Source organism: Gallus gallus, chromosome Z (assembly GCF_016699485.2).
Source record: "Gallus gallus isolate bGalGal1 chromosome Z, bGalGal1.mat.broiler.GRCg7b, whole genome shotgun sequence".
NCBI lineage: Eukaryota > Metazoa > Chordata > Aves > Galliformes > Phasianidae > Gallus > Gallus gallus.
The window spans coordinates 13,958,463-13,972,784 of NC_052572.1; the positions used below are offsets into that span (position 1 = coordinate 13,958,463).

The 14,322-nt window shown below is 45.5% G+C and overlaps 1 protein-coding gene across 5 annotated transcripts in view; it reads left to right on the plus strand.

Annotated features, from left to right (window-relative positions):
* The first annotated feature begins 3,778 nt into the window (after positions 1-3,778).
* Positions 3,779-14,322, plus strand: part of GHR (growth hormone receptor) — a 132,256-nt gene continuing 121,712 nt past the window's right edge. For 4 of the 5 annotated variants that reach the window (NM_001001293.2, XM_046905281.1, XM_046905280.1 and 1 more), the window contains exon 1: positions 3,779-3,877. The gene's annotated coding sequence lies outside the window, so the exon portion shown is untranslated. Of the gene's footprint in view, positions 4,164-14,322 lie in introns of all 5 variants that reach the window. The other variant, XM_046905279.1, reaches the window with a different exon arrangement.

Consider the following 14,322-nt stretch of genomic DNA (forward strand, 5'->3'; position numbering starts at 1 on the left):
AAGCCGAAATAAAAGAAGTTAAAATAGGACTGAGCAGCAGTGGAACAGCTTGCTCCAAGACTCTGAGAACTCTCCATCCTTGGGAACCCAACAGGGTAAAACCCTGAGCAACCACATCTGACCTCTTCACTGAACAGATGGGACACAGGACTTCCTGAGAGCCCTTCCAAGATCATTTTGTCTGTGATTCCATGATTCTGTGTAAAAAACAAAGCAAAGAAAATAGATTAAAACAGCTGTGGGTAAGAACACAGAATGAGGAAAATGTCTTGATTCAACTTCAGTTTCCTGAAGTTCTTAATGTAGTTTTGAAAAGTAAGAACTGTTTTCCTAATTTAATATAAGTGAAGTAGTTAGTCACTTAAACTGTGTGCATTATGGTATTTTGAACTATTCAGATGAGCCCTCACAGTCTCGGGCCTCACCTAAAAGCTCAGCAGGTAGAAAAATATCAAGTAAGAGTATATTTTATAATATTGTATTGGCAAAAATGTTTAGCAGCAAAAAAGTCACTTTATTTTCTTCCAATACAAACCACACCACTAAGTAGACCTTTTTTTTTTTTTCTAGCATACAGACCCTGTATTTGGACCCTGTTACGCTGATCAAGAAACATATACATTAATATAGCTTTTTCCTGTTGGAGGAAATTATCACCCACTAAATCACACAACCAGTTTGACCAGTGTACCAGTGTAACTCCACCTAGGACAGATTTTACTGACAGAAGTACTCTTATGCCATACAAGCACAAACTTAAGCCAGTGCTTACAATAGGCATTCACAGCTAGTCTTGCAGAAATACTGCCAATCATAATACAATGTGCACTAGCTGTAGTCACTTTGCAGCAAAGTAACCTCTTCCAGATGAAGAACTACTGTGAACAGGGCTGTTAGAATACCATCTGACATCCTGTTGATAAACATCGCATTACACACTAATATAAATAGAAAGCAAAAGCAGGTTTTGTCTGCTGTGCTTGGTTCCATAGCATCACACTTGGAATGGAGATGACTTTTAGTATTACTCTTCCAAATGGATCAAAGTGGATTCTAAGGGAATATTCACATTAGCTGATGTTGGTATTATTGGATATTTTGCAGAAGAACAAAATGTCAGAATAGATGTCAGAATTCAGGTATATTTATTGAGTGTATTCTAGTCAAACTTGCTTTTCCAGGCTTTCTATGGAGACTGAAGGGAATCTAGAAGAGTAGTGTAAACGAAGAAAAAAAGATAGTGAAGTACATAGGCATGCATGAAAGTAAAACGGTAGATGTTTCTTAATGGCTGTATAAAGAACATAATCAATTCCTACAATGTGGCTGAGCCGATCTTAAGACTCATGCTCAGATATTCTGAAATTAATTTCTGGTGATCATGAAAACACAATCACAGGCCAGCAGAACAGAATAAAGGAATCACATAATCCCTCCAAATCCTTCACTGAAGCTGAATATATTGATTATATTAGTAAAAGAAAAAAAAAAAAGCAGGCTTTCTTCAACAAGACAACAAGATCGCTGACCATGTGTTACACTATTTACTTGTACTGAGGCAGTACCCTACAGACAGATAACACACAGAGCGCTGTGCCTTTGCAGCTTCTAGGCTAGTAGACAGGTATAATTTAGAGGCAAAATCCTCATTATTCCCCCCAAAATAGGCAGTGAACCATATTTGACATTAATCCCCGTGAAATTAAACCACATGCCACACAAAGAAATTTAAAAAAATCACTATCTAGGATACAGCAAACACAGGGAGGGATAAATCGGGAGCATATGTTAAATCTACTAATTTATCAATTTCTCTGCTGACTTGTACATATACGGAGGGAACAGTATTTTCATCTATCTGGTGATATTGATGTCCAACCACTGCTGCCACTGCCCCTATTTAAAACGGTTGGTAACAATCTGAGATATACTCCTATTGTGTTACAGGAATGTTGTACTGAATACCACCATAAACACTAGGGCTGGAACACACGTCTGCCTCTTCCAGCAGAGTGCTCCAGCCACAGAATGAGAGAGTCCGGATCAGGTCGTGGTTGCAGTTTCTAACCCCATGAGTTGCTAATTATACTCTCCCATAGCTTCAGAAGCAGGAAGTCAGAATGAAAGGCCTCAGAAATAACCACAGGTTTGGCAGCACAGGCATCTCCCAGGAGATGTGGATGTGAGCCCCCTAACCAGCAGTGAGAATTGAACGGTATGCCCATTGCACGTACGTATAAATTAATGGAAAAGCTATGTTCAACATTGTTTCTGTGATTCCAGACCTGAGGGAAGGGAAGGAGATAGCTCTGATGTTAAGAATAAGGAAGATGTGTCTGTGTGCCATAAGAGGCACTTAGATTAAAACCTCTGCGAGACTTCTGGCAAACAGTTACTGCCATGTTAGACTGCAATTCCTTTAAGCCAGTCCGAAATTAATGAGGTCACATCTCACTGCCCATCTTTCCCTAGCTGCATATTTTTGCCCCCTCTCTTGGTCTGGCTCTCATGCCAGCAGGCAGAGCGCCAGCCTGGATGGACAGCCGCCTGAGGGCAGCTCACTTTGTGTGCGAGGGCTGCTTGCGAGACACATGAGCTCCCTGAAGCCAGGCAGCCCTGACTCGAGCAGCGTGGGCTGCTGCTCCCAGCCACTGCAACCCACACATTTGCCTTCTTCAAACCACAGCAGGGATCACAGAATTGTTTTAGTTGGAAGGGACCTTTACATGTCATCTAGTCCAACTCTTCTGCAGTGAACAGGACACATCTAGATCAGATTGCACAGAGCTTGGTCCAGCCTAATCTTGAACGTTTCCAGGGATGGTGCATTCTTCGCCTCTCAGAGCAAGTGGTTCCAATGTCTCACCACCCTGATTGTAAAAAAACTTCTTTCATATGCCTGATCTAAGTCTCTCGTTTTAGTGTGAAGCCATTTCCCCTTGTCCTGTCACAAGGGAAGCTGTGATTCCCTTTTATTCTGGGTTGATTTCAGAGCATGACTTCCATCATGGCTCACCCAATCATTTCACCCAGTGACTGTGAAACAGTGCAACACAACAGCGTTGTGTGGCCCTTGTCCTCCCTGTGGTGCGAGGAGATGGACGCTGCGCAGCACAGGGAAGCTGCTACAGAGCCTCACAGATCAGCTTCGAGTCACTTCTGCCCACATGGGTACTTCACCAGTGTGATACCTAAGTAAAATAAACTGTGGGATATGATCTTTTGGGGTGATTTCTCCTATAAAAGTGTCAAAAGAGAAACCGGACTGACTTCGGGAGAAACCCCAGGGAGCACTCTGCCTATAGCTGTCGCCTACCCGAGGGCTGCAGCACGGTGCCGGGCACTTGGCCGCACGCGCACCCATCAGACAGTGCTCTCCTCAGCCCGCAGCCGCCTCTCCGCGATCCGCACCGCCGCGGCACGATCCGGGCCCGGCCTCGGGGCAGCGGCAGCAGCGGGCAGCGCGGGGTGCCGGGCCCTGCCCGCTGTCTGCGGGATGCGCTGCAGTAGCCCAACTCCTCCCCTAGACGGAGCCGCCGGGCGCAGCGCTCCCCGGCCGGGCGGCGGGTGGCCAGCCGCGCTCCCAGGAATGCGCCGAGCCCCGCCGCCAGCCCCCCGCGCACCGCTCCCGCCCCGCCCGGCTCCCTCCCTCCCTCCCCCGAGCAGAGGCGGCCGCCGGCCCCTCCCGACAGACATGTTCCCCCGGCGCGCCGCCGGCCCCGCTCCCTCATCCCCTCCTTCCCGCGGCTGACGGCCAGCGAGCTGCCGAGCGGGGCGCGGCGGCCATGGGAGGAGGCGGCGGAGGCGGCGGCCGCTGAGCCCCGCGCCCCGGCGCGCAGGGGCAGCGCGGAGGGGGCTGCCGGCTCCCGCGAGCGAAGTGAGTCGCGGCCCGGCGGCGGCGGCGGCGGAGGGGGCGGCGGGGGCGGCGGGCGCTCCCCGCCCGCGAGGGGAGGGCGCTGCGGGCGCGGCCGCGGGCGACCCTCACCTCCTCAGAAGTTGCGACCGGCCCGGCCCGCGCGACGCCGCGCCCGCCCCGTGCCCAGCGGCGCCGCCGCGGCTGCCGGGCGGAGGGCGGCCGCTGCCCGAGGCGCCCCGATGGTGCCGGGGCCGCGCGGCCGCGGCGGGGAGCGCCGCGCAACTTGGGGGAAGTTCTGAGCCGGGCGGTGAGTAGCGGGCGGCGGCTTCGCGCCTCTGCCGGCGGCCAGGTGGCGGCCGCCGCTCTCTGTGCGTGCCGTGCCGCGCGGGCTCTGTCGCCCCTCGGGCTGCGGGCGCGGCTCGGCCCCGCGGCAGCGGCCGGAGCGCGGTGCCGGGCCGCGGTGCGTGTACTGGGGGTGAGGGGCCGGGGGGCGCGGGCGGGCGGGACGAGCGGGCGCTGCGGAGAACTGCGCTCTGTGCGGGTGTGAAGAGCGGGGTTGGGGCGGTGGGTGCTGCCTGCGTCCCGGTGTCCTGTCCTGAGGGTCCGCTCTGAGGAGCTTCTGGGCTGGGGCAGCCCTCGCTCCTTTCTTTCTTTCTTTCTTTTTTTTTCTTTTTCCTTTTTTGAGGGAGGGGGGGAGTGGGAAATCCCAACCATTTCGTGCCCAGATAAATCTGATCTTGCTTCTTAGTGTGTGGTCCGCTGTAAGTATTGCACAGGAAAACTTGAGGAGAGTATTTTTAAGGACAAATGCTGCAGCCGCTCTGCCATAAACACACGGGAGGCGTTGCTGGAGGCACAGCTGGTGCTTTCTCGCAGCAACATTGTGGCTGCGAGCGCTCGGGGGTGGCGGCAGCAATCAGGTGCGTGGCTGCTCATCCTTCAACAGCGATACTCTATTCAGAATGTAGCACCTTATTAACGGACCGTATTCAGTCGCGGCTCTCGTTCTCTTCTCATGCCACAACCACAGATGATGCACCCCTGGCCTCACCTCCGCTCGTGGTTAAATCAGATGTAAGAGCGGAGTAGCGAAAAGGCTGTGGCCCGCTGCTTGAGCTGGATCTGATTTTAGGAATCCAGTGAACCTTTAAGCACAGGGGAGAAGCAAAATTGCTCACCAAGTTGGTAGTAAATCTGAAACTGTCCCAGCTGTGGCGCACGTTTGGTTGTTCACACACTTGGCCATTCACACTGATGCTGAAGGTGCATTTGGGAACAGTTGGTGTAAGGAAGTTTGGTAAGTTTTGTTTCAAATCTATGTAAAAGGTGCTGCTTTAAATATTGAGATTAGGTTGCAGTTGAAACGTTCTGTGGCTCTACGTGATAAAAATGAGTATTACTAAAAGTTATTCAGGCAGCTTGAAGTGTTTAAATAGGAATGCAGTGCCTTTCATCTCTGCCACATCTCCGTCTGGTGTTACTAGAACTGCTGCTTGCTGTGCTAATTCAGGACATCAGCGTGCTTTAATAATTATAAGGGATTTACAAACAACACAGTTTGCATGGCTTCCCCAAGGAGTCATCTTAAAAACTGCCAATACGCGGCAGTGGAACTTTTATTAAATTTATGGAATTAAACACTGAAGTGTATTGTGCTGTACTGGGAAGCCATAGGTACCCCACACATGTTCTGTTGGTATGTGGGTGCAGCACATGTCAGCGCCGTGTGGGTGTGTGAACCTGCAGCCCCACAGCCCAGAGTGCAGCTCCCAGCTGTCTGCACCGCGCTGGGTGTGCTGTGGGTGCAGGGACTCTGCTCTGCCCTGTCCTGCTGCCCGGAGCCCGCACTGCCACCAGGGCTTTCTGTGCCCGTGTCCAGCAGGGAAGGCTGAAACAGATCACTTGCCCTGGGTTGGTACTCTTCCATGCTCTGGATGGGCCCATTGAGCTTGCATAACTGAAAGGGTCCTTTTACTTTGATTGTGTGCAGATATAAAGATTGTCCTTGCTTCTTTCAAAGGAAGCTCCCTTTTGCTTCAGAAACTGGTTGGGTTTTTTGTTTGTTTGTTTTTTGGTTTTTGTTGCTGTTGTTTAAATCAAAATGAGTGTTGATTTTGCACTGCTAATGGGAGCATCAGGCTGAATAAGTGAAACATTGTGTACCTTATTTGAAATGCCGTCTTTTCACAGACAAAATAAAAGCCAGTAATACTGTCCAGGAAACAAGATAAGCCAAGAAGCTTTGACTTCCTTTTTTCTAATTGAAGACTAAAAAGAGTTTTGTCAGATGTGGTGACACCTGCACTCACCCAGGTGAAGCCATCTCTGTCTTAAGACAGGTGTCAAAATAATTTCAAAGCATTGCAAATAAATAAAAACAACACTGTTAACAAGAGGGGAGATCAAGGTGGTGGGGAAAGGCAAGGCAGGATAACAGCAGTGCAGTAACAGCTCCGTACAGGAGTCTTGCTCAGGGCTTGGGTTCCTTGGAACAGAGAGAATCGTGCTGGTTCTTCCACTGTGTATTGATCCGATGGGAAGATGAGTTTTGTCCCAGCTGAGCCGGGTGGTAATTGCAGGAAGCATACAGGGCCAGGAAGGCAGCGAGGCTGCACCACAATGGTGGCAAAGGCAAGAAGCTAACGCAATGAGATACCAGATTTATGTCAGGACTTGAGGGAACACTCCGTGCTCCTACATCTAATCACAAGGGAAATCTTTCTTTGCTGTATACAAATCCTGAGCTGAATTCTTGGCGTGAGGTGGGTGTTTATTTTACACATCATTTTAATTCATGGGGGATGTAATGAACACTGTCTTACCCAGGAGCTGGTTCTTGGTGTGTGAGACATAAATCTTCCTAATAAACTGTAAGGGCTGTTTCCAGACAGACGGTTGTTTGCTTTGTCACATGTGCTGCAGATATGAAATGAAAATACACTTAAGCGTGGCATTTTGTTGCATATCTGGTTGGAAAGTCATCACCAGAAACATTTTTGTTAACAAACTAATAAAACCTTCAGAAGCACTTGACAGTGGAGTGTTTTGCAGTAGGATGGGACTTAATGTCTTATCTAAACAAAGTGGAGTTCTGAGCATTTCAGAGGCTCGGTGTTGTGAAGTGGCTGTGAGAAAGCATCTTTGCCCAGTGTTGTGCTTTGAGCACTGATGATTGCTAATGTGTGAGATGCTTGCCCTGTGATGTGTGACTGCAGATAGGCAGACAGTCCAGGCTAACTTTTCAGGTGGAAAGTGGTCTGCTTCCTTTGTTATCCGTGTGGGTCAGTAAGTAAATGCTTGTAGCAGTAACCAAGCACTCTTCATTTATGAGTTTTAAAGCTCCAGAAGTTTGGCTAGTCATACCTACCATGATGTAGATATCTTCTAAAACATGCTCAGCTGTGTGACCCTGTGTTCTTCAAGCACGTCACTTTTCCCTGTATAGCAGTGCACTCTGCAGGATGGCCTTTGTCCCTTTACAGAAGGAACGCATGGTGTAAGAATGCGGTGGTATCAGCAGAGGAAGGAGAACAGGTCTGTATGGAGAGCTCTGGAGATATAGCCAAGAACAAACTCTGCATGGGGATTGTGGATGGGAAGGGGTGAAGCTTTGGTAAATTTAGGATAAAATGTCAACCTCTGCATTAAGAAAACAGACACTGCTTATCCCTCTGGTGGGGAAGGAGTTATGCTTTCTTGTCTCGCTTTTTCTGTAGTCACACAGAGATGCACAGTTAGGGTATGGCAGTGCTAGACCTGTTAAGCCTGTGGATCAGACACAGATGGCCACATAGCGTAGAGCGTGGGAAATGAAGTTACAGTGTATGAAATGAAGATGCTTCACCAGCTTTACACTCATTAAGGCAAATTGTTTCTGTCTCTGATCACTTAAGAAGATTATGCATGAAATCCTAGAACAGAGACAACACAAGTATGAATAATCAGTTACTTTTGGGTACCATTTAAACATTGATCAATAATATGGAGATAATTAATGTATAGAACTGAAAAGCTTTAAGTCTGTTGCGGTCTTCAGACTCAATTTACAGGTAGTCAGTCCAAACATGAAGTCGTATTTCCTATGCTCCACGGGGTGATTTTGTGCAATACAAGTTTGTCAGCAGCTAACACATAACTCTGTGGGTTAGTTGGAAAGCGTTAGGTTATTAATAACAGCTTGGTCTCCTTGCCATCGTGTTGCATCATTCAAGTGCTTAAATTGTACTTGAAGATTTACTGCCTTGGGAGAAAATAAGATTGGTGAAACTTGACCCTTCAGTAGGAGAAAAAACAAATCCTGACCTATTGTCAGGGGGTGTTCCAGCACAGTGCTAAGGGTTGATCTGTTTGTAGCCAGGTTATCGTGGCTCTGCAGCCCTGGGCAGCCTGACATATGCACCCAGTATTCCAGCTTTTGTAGCAGCGATGATTCAGGTCTGGCCAGCCTAGAATCTGGGGAGGACAGAAGTGTTTTCTACTTTGTCTTATCTGCGTGGAAACATCCAACAGCTGTTTCTAGCCTTCAGTTTTGGCTGCACCTGTGAAATATTGGAGGGGGTTAAGTCCATGCAGACTGGCTCCCTGTTTCCATTCATCTCAAAGTGCATCGTACCTTACGTGCATGGAAACTTGCAAATAGAAATCATATGGATGTTACTCAGTTCTGTGAACAGATGTCTACGTGACTGTCCAGGATGCAACAGTTTTGTTTTTTATCCTGTGCTTGGCTCAACCTTACTAATACATCCAGACAATTCCTTCTGTGTCTATTGGAGTGTGGGGATTGGATGAAGAGGATCTGACTGTAGAGTTTTTAGACTGGGAGAAACAGACCAAAAGGACTGACAAATTTTGTTTTACCTGTCTCAGTTAAATGAGCATGCCTGTCAGCTTTTGCTTCACTTCACAAACTGCATGCCGTATCAGAATTCCCAGCTGCTTTCAAATGTTCAGGTAGCAGCCAGATTTCTGTTGTATTTCATGTTCTTTTTTTCTTTTATTTGTCTTTGTTTCTCACACACGCATAGGAATTCTTCAGCATTGCCCTGAGAATGGATTGGTGCATTGAGCTTTCCTTTATCGCATGACTGCAAATATTGTTTAAATTTGCTACTGAATACTTGTTAAATTGTGTTTGCTCACGAAGAATGTTGTGAGCCTACTTTATCACTTGTAATTATTTTGAGTGATGCCTGGTATACTGTTTTCATCCAGAATAGCTCAAACTGTCTGCTGTTTTGACTGTTCCAGAGACTGCTTGTCACTTTATGTGACTCTGTAAAAGAGATATGAAGAGATAAAAAAACAGGGTTCCTTCTAGATCATGGTCCTTGTCACTACATTGCACAAGTTGAAGAGGCCTAAGCGTGGTGACATATGGAACCAAGCTTTACCAGTAGTGCTCAGAATAAAGAAAATCTTCTGGGATAACGACCAAGAGGAGGAAAGCAATTAGGCTGGTTCATCACTTCTATCTCTGCATTTGATTGCTGATCATAATCACAGGAGAAGGAATCCATCGGTATCTCTGTAAGAACAAAAGACAGGTTCAAGGAATGCTCTGAAAATTCTGCTTATAAAGAAACTCTCATTCCTGTGGCTTTTGAAATGACAGCAATAGTGTGAACTCAAGCACGGAGCAGCTCTAAGGACTGAGTCAAATATTAAGTAAGCAGTACAGAACAGAGCATGCACAGGGCTCTGCAGCTCCGCACACTCGTCTGTACCTTTCAGTATGCACAGGTCAAGCCTTGTGAATTCCCATTTCTGTGGGACTTTAGCCATCCGAGCTGATTTCTGACACTTGTAGGGCATGTTGCAGCTCCATCCTTACACAGCGAGTTGAGCCACCGTAAGGACTGATTTGCAATATGCGGTGGGGAATGCTGCCTTTTATTTCTGAATTCTTGTGCAGAAGTGGCTCTTGGCTCTTCTGCACACATAAGTGAAACACACACAACCAAAACTTTCAGACTTGACATGTGCTTGAACCAGGCAGTGAGTGCTAACCTGCTCATCCAGGATGCACAGATGGACTCTCTGTGGTCGTGGCCGCACTATTACTGCAGCAGGAGTGGGGAGAGATTGAGAGATAGAGTTTCACACCATGTTTGAGCTCAGGGCAGTGACACTGGGTCTCAGGGTGCTGGTGTTGGCAGCGCTTTGCTGGGTATTCGACAGGGTCTCTGCCAGCTCACAGTGCAGGACAGCCTGTGCTGTGTGGAGCAGCTGCAACCCCAAGCCGGGAGCAGCCTGGGAGGAGGGCTGTTTTAGTGGGACTGTGTGCTGAGCTCCTCTGTTGTCCAGCACCAGAGTGTATTTAATGCAGCTGGCCACATCAGTTCAGAGCCATTTCAAAAAAGCATTCACTTTTCCTAAGAAGCAGCCTGTGCCTCCTCACTGCTGGTTCTTTTTTAAAGTATTTTTCTTGCATAATCATCTTCCTTGACATAATAGATGGCTTTAAGAGAGTGAATGTCCTTGATTCTGCTGGGTTCAGGCAGTCTTCTGCAGTAATGTGTTATGTGCCCACCACAAGACATGCGCAGATGTGTAAGCTACAGAGAGTACTGTTTGATTGCTCTTAAAGCTTTGGCTGACTGTAGGTGTGCCACTCAATGACATTAAGGAAAGTGGTGTTTACCTCTTTAAGCTATTCAAGAAACCTGCATAATTTGTGTCATAGCAAAGAGGACAGCAGTGTATACATGAGGAACTGTTGTACACCATTGACGTTTCAGGCTTAGTATGTGTAACAACTGTGAGCCACGGCTGTCATGTGTGGATGTACAAGGGAGGTAAGAAATACATTCTGTGCATGTATCTTTAAATCAACTTGTGACATAGGTGAATGGATATAGTGGCATTATGGAAGAGGTGATGTTGTTTCTTGTTGAGCCTGTGCATTTATTGTAGCCCGTTGTATTGCTTTTTTCATATTATAAATTAATATTTTACTAAAGTAACAAAAATATTTGTGAAAATCATCCCAGGTCTCTTTTCCTCTGTTTTTCTACTCCTGCATACAGAGCTTTCTCTGTAAGAGCCCATGGAAGCTTTATGGATCCAATAAAAATAAAAAGTTCATCCATGGGGAAGAAAGAATGCATGATTTAGGAAGAAAGGCTCTTGTCATGACTTTCATTAAACTTTCCCTTTAATGCTGAACAAGAGAACAAGAACCTTTGTACAGAAGCTTCTGTAGTCACACTATTTTGTATACAAAGGTATGAATTTTGGATATAATTCAAATGGTGAAGGATTTTGGCCTACTGTTTGAATGTTATTTCAGGCCTAAGGAACATGAGTACCTATTTAACCAGGAGAGATCTCAGAGTAGAAGATGGAGGAAGTTTTCCACAGTGGGTGAACATGCCTTGCATGTTTTTAGTTTGCAAATCATACAGAGAATGAGAAGCAGTTGGATCAGATGAAGGATCAAAAGACAAGTGCTGCATATAGCTTGTGGATACTTTCTGAAACAAAGGGGAAAGTGTTTAAGCAGAAAGATCAGGATGTGGAAACTTGAGTAACTGTTGGATGGCGCTGGAAGGATTGAAGTTACAGAGCCTGTGCTCTTTTGCTGTACTGCCTTGAGGTGAAAACTGGACAGCACATGACCAGTAATCAGAAAGGCATGTTTAAGACCATGTGTAGCATTTTGTTAAAGAGTATTTGAGATGTCTCAAAACAACAGAAAAGTAAAACAAGCCAAGATTAGCTAAAAACTTGAATATAATTTGAATTACACCCAGAAGTATATTTTCATTTTGATTTTTTCCTATTAGATCAGTGGGACAAGTAAAATGTTTGTTTTGCCAGAGGCTTGCACTGCTGTGCTTTCCAATTGTCATATTGGTTGCTGTGTTTTGCAGCATCGTAACAAAACACAAGGAACTGAAAAATGGTATTTTTGCATTAAACAAGAGATGTCTTTCATCAACTCGCTTTATATGTGAGCAGTTGGTACTGTTTGTTTATATTGCAATTTTCATTTTATTTCCTTGGATGTCAATAAAAACGAATGACTGCCATTGCTTGTTTTTAAGACTGAAACAGATATCTCTCACCAGTTAGTTATTACTGTACAGTTTTTTTTTTTCAACTGAATTTAGAATGCTCTTGCCAAGGAGCCCTGTCTGTTGAGAAGCTACGATGTAATGCTGTTCACATGAAGCAGAAATGTACCCTTACCAGCAAAACCAACCCCTATGTGTCAAACATCTGCATTGACCAGGAGTCTTGAATATTACAATAAGTACATGCATTCCCATTCACACGTTTTTGGCTTTGGCTTCTGGATCTGTAAGTCAGCCAGCTTTCTGTTCCAGCTTCTTTTTTCCTTGCTCCATTAGGAATGGCCAGACTCCTTTGCCCCTGGAGCCAGAGACCACAACCTCTGGTCAGCTGATACTGAGAGCTGAATATGCTTAAACAAGTAATTTTTTTTAATTTAGAACCCTTAATCTAACAGGGATAAATAAAGGTCTTATAAATCTCTTTTATTTATAATGCAGCATCTACAAACATATTTTCTGTTGTCAATTTTCGTAGGTTCTCTAGGTTGAAAGCCTGCATAGCCTACTAAGGTGAAATTCATTAGGCCCACTGAGTGTTCTGCTGTTGAAAAACTGCCATCAGCTGATCTGACAGGGAGGGAAAAGAGGAGCATGCTGAGAGGAGAGGAAGAAACACATTCAAATTCTGCTGTGTCAGTGTCAATATTGACCACAAGGAGGAAGACAGGTTACTTGCAGAGGCTTCCATTGGTGATTTTATCTTCTTCTGATTATTTTTAAGCAGTTATATTAAGTAATTGACAAAGGCAAATACCAGAATGGTGATCTCCTGTTTATTGAACAGCAAGTCAAATTTTGACGTGTTTCTAAGAGGACAATCCATAAGGAAGAAAGATGCATCCAGGTCATTGAACTGTGTAATTTCTTATTGTATACAATCCACACTGAGCAGCATGTTTGGTTATATTTAGTATACAATGCTAAGTTACTTCCTTTGGTTTATTCTACCTCATCTGACTGACAGCAGACTTTAAGGATTGGGTATGATTTTCTGAACTACATGACAGAAAATGTGTGGAAGACCAAGAGGAGGCTCCTTTGGAGGACAGATGAGTGATCTCTAGTTCTTGTCACACGGTTGTGTTTTGGATGGATGGCTCTGGAGGGCAGTGACAAGATGCTATGTTCAGAATGTTGCTTACTATTTTAATGGATTGGCATTTTCTAAATGTTAGAAGCTCTGATTACTCTGTATCTTAACAATACAAATACGTACTTTTAAAAAACGTTATTAAAATTCTGGGACAGAAGCTGTGCAGTTGTTTGCAAGCTGTGGCTTGTGGAGTGATTCCAGACAGTACACAGAGAAGCCAGTTCTGGGAAAGTGCTGAGCTGTGCACAGCAGAAGGAAGAGGCAGCCGTGGCTTCAATTGCCCATTCAGCACAACACAAGCATAGCTGCCTTGTGCTCCTTTCCTGCTACTCTCTCTCTCTGGCTTGCTGAGCAGAAATTGAAGTCTGTTTTGGAGTATGTGCAAATGTATATGAATTCAGTGTTTGGTATCCTGTGATGCACGTATAGGAGAAGCAGCACATGAGAAAGCCCATGTGTTAAGGGACCCAAAGAGTAAAGCTGCAGAAGGTGGTGTAGGTGTGGCACTGATGGAGGTGGAAACTAGCTCAGAGAGAATAGCAGGAAGCCAGAACAAGCAACTGTATTCATTACAGCAATTACTGGACAGAATTAAGGCGTCTTCTGAGGAAAGATGAATGTTAGGCATTTTGTTCTATTTGTGCAGTTTGTAGCACAGCTGGCCAGCAACTGTTTGTAGGTGCTATAATAATACAAGAAATTAATAACTGAGGAGTTCAGACGTTTGAAAAGCAGCAGCAAAAAAAAAAAAAAAAAAAAAAAAAAAAAAAAGCTCCAAAAGCACACTGAGTCATAATGGTTCTTCCAGGCTAGCATTGATTCAAGTTGCATAAGCTGTTTGGGATACATCAAGAGACTGAGATGTGAAGAGTAGAAAGCACTTCTAACACTATTGATCAAGGATGGAGTATGTGTACTTCTGAGTGAACAGAACAGGCATTTCTTGATGCTCTACATTATAAAAATATACAAAGCTGCTTTTTGGCAGCTTTGGCTTTGGTCCTTGGCTTTTGACCCCTACTACTCTTACCACACAACCTTAGCAGAGTGCTTCAGTTAGTACAGAAGGGGACAAATGCCTTTTATTACACTGTTTTGTCATTCAAACTATTAAAAACCAGCAGAACTGCTCATGTTTTTTTGACTTTTTCTTCGAAACTGGTTGTATCTGTTAAGTGAAGGATAATGATTCCAAAACTGTCCTGGTAACTCCTTTCTGAAGAGCAAAGCAAGACCTTACTGGGTTAAAGGTAGGGAATTTTCTGCAGATACCGTTACAAACTTAGGGTGTGTTT